This window comes from Nannospalax galili, unplaced genomic scaffold (genome assembly GCF_000622305.1).
Source record: "Nannospalax galili isolate Female #2095 unplaced genomic scaffold, S.galili_v1.0 scaffold96, whole genome shotgun sequence".
Lineage (NCBI taxonomy): Eukaryota > Metazoa > Chordata > Mammalia > Rodentia > Spalacidae > Nannospalax > Nannospalax galili.
The window spans coordinates 6,709,714-6,712,515 of NW_008342018.1; positions in this window are offsets into that span (position 1 = coordinate 6,709,714).

Here is a 2,802-nt window from a genome sequence, read left to right on the forward strand (position 1 = left end):
ACAATAATTTGAAATTAAGCTAGTACTGTTTCTTAGTCTTTTAACATGACTAAGTTCCTAAGTTTATGCCATAGCATTTCAAAAAGTCATTCTCTATCATTTATCTGTCATCTGTCTAATCTATCTATCTATCTAGCTAGCTAGCTAGCTAGCTAGCTAGCTATCATCTATCTATCTATAATCTATCTATCTATCATCTATCTATCATCTATCTATCATTATCTATCATCTACTTTCCTACATACCTACCTGTCTATCAATAATTGATTGGGACTGGAAAGTTATCGCAGCCATGAAGTGGGTTTGTGGCTGTTCCAGAGACCCTGGTTCATTTCCTAGCACACCTTTTAGCCAGCTCATTCATATATGCAGCCTATAGCTCCAGCTCCAAGGGATCTGACATCCTTTTCTGACTTCTGGGGGCAAGTGCACACACATATTATTCACTCACATAAACACACACACACACACGAATAAAAATAAAATAGTAATTAAGTAAATATAAATTGCAACTTTTAAAAACATTCGTGGTTTTATACAAAAATTTAAATACAATAAAATAGTAATGAATGCATTCTTTTTAAAAATATTTTATTTATTATTTTTTATGTGTATGAGTGTATTGCCTGCATTTGTGTAAGTGAACCTTTGTCGAGCAATGCCGCAGAAGTTAGAAGACAGCTTTGGATCCCCTGGAACTGGAGTTAAGGATAGTTCATAGCTACCATGTGGGTGCTGGAAATCAAGCCTGGGTCCTCTGCAAGAACAGCCAATGCTCTTAACCACTAACCCATCTCTAGCTAGCCCCATGAATGCATTCTTTAATTACATATCAGTGGTAAGATGCTAGAATAAGCAATGTATAAAAACCTCATAATATGCAAATATGTAGTGTGTAATTCTTATTATTAAATACTTAATAAGACTAGGAAACTGTGACTTTTTTGTATAAACATCATGGTATTTATTTTAAATTTATGCAGCATTTCAATTTTGAAAGTGATTTTTAATAAAACAATTACTAATAAAATTATTTTATAAATAATGATGAAGTTGCACAATAAATAAATTTTAGATTCCTATTTCCATCTCAAAACACCTATATTTAAATAGTGAAATTGTGTAGAGAAGCTGCTTCTACAATACTTTAATACGAAAAATATATAAGTAGATATGAGTACTGACTTGGTAAACAGTACATGTGATCTGTTTTTAGATTAATTGGAGTAAATAGAACATTATTTTTTATATTATTTTTGGTTTTATCTTACATTATGATGCTATAGTAATTGACAAAATAATTTATTTAAATTTACTTATAGGCTGGAGAGATGGCTCAGTCCTAAAGAACAATGACTGCTCTTGTAGAGGACCCGGGTTCGATTCCCAGCATCCACATGGTGGATATGAACCGTCCTTAACTCCAGTTCCAGGGGAATCCGAAGCCCTCTTCTGACCTCTGAGGCATTACACGACACGGGTGCACTCACATGCATGCAGGCAAAAATAAAAATAATAAATAACATTTTTTTAATTACTTCTATTTTATGTGTATGAGTGGTTTGTCTCAATGTGAGTGCACCTGTGCATGCATTGCCCAAAAAGGCCAGAAGAGGGCATCAGATCCCTTGGAATTGGAGTTACTATTAGACACATGTGGATGCTGGGTCCTCCATAAGAGCATCCAGTGCTCCTAACTGCTGAGAGCTATCGTTCCAGCCTAGAAACTGTTTCTTGTTATTAAAAAAAAAAAAAACCCTATAACTAAGAAACTAACCTAGTATAAAAAAGTATTGTCAACAAAATGGTAGAGTAGAAAATTTTTTCAAAAGGAAATTCAAAAAGCAGCTATTCAGAAAGTAGGACATCTTGTTTGTGACAGATTTTTAAATGGAAACAGGTGAAATACACTGTGGTGGTTAAAATGAGAATGTTCCCCATTGACTTAAGTATTTGGACATTTTATTCCCAGTTGGTGGCACTGTTTGGGAGGTCTCAGAAGTTGTGGCCTTGCTGAGGGAAGAATGTCTCAGGTCGTGGGCTTTGAGATTTCTTAAGCTTTGCCACATTTCCAGTGGCTCTCTGTTTCCTGTGCCTGCTTGAAAATGTAATACCTAGGCTTCCTGTCCTGGCCACTTCTGCTGGCAAACTTTTCCTGCCGTTATGGACTCAAATCCTCTGGAACTGTAAATTCACACTCTTTCTTAAAAAAATAAAAATAATTATTAATTATTAATTAATAATTACTCCCAGAAAGCCACAGCATAGAAAAGTTGTTAATGTGGATGAAACAAGCCAGGTATCTTTCACATGCTGTTGTCTTTAGAGGTGTGAAAGATCAAGAGTGAAGGTGCCTTTGATTCTTCCTCTGCCAAGGCCAGGCATGTACAGCAGGGGCAGCTCTGCATAAAGAAGTCCCTGGCAGGCCATCAAGCATAGTTGTCCTGATAAGGAGGAATCGGTGTGTTTCCAGGTAACTGAGGCTGAGGGAACCCTTCAGGAGCAGAACTGTCTACAAGAAATGTTACAATTCAGTTGGAAAGAAAAGGGTGCTAATGAGTAAGAAATATAAATACCTTAAGTATAAAAACCACTAGTCCAAGTAAACAGTAAATACAGATGAAGATGGCTACAACAGAATGTGATTTCATAATGTAAGTTAAAACTACACTATTAAGATAAGTGTTCTCTAATCCTTTTCAGAATTCAATAAAACTATGCAAATGGTGACATCAAACATTAAAATATGGGAAGGAATTGTGTTAAAATATCAACATTTTTTTTTCTCTTACTATATCATCA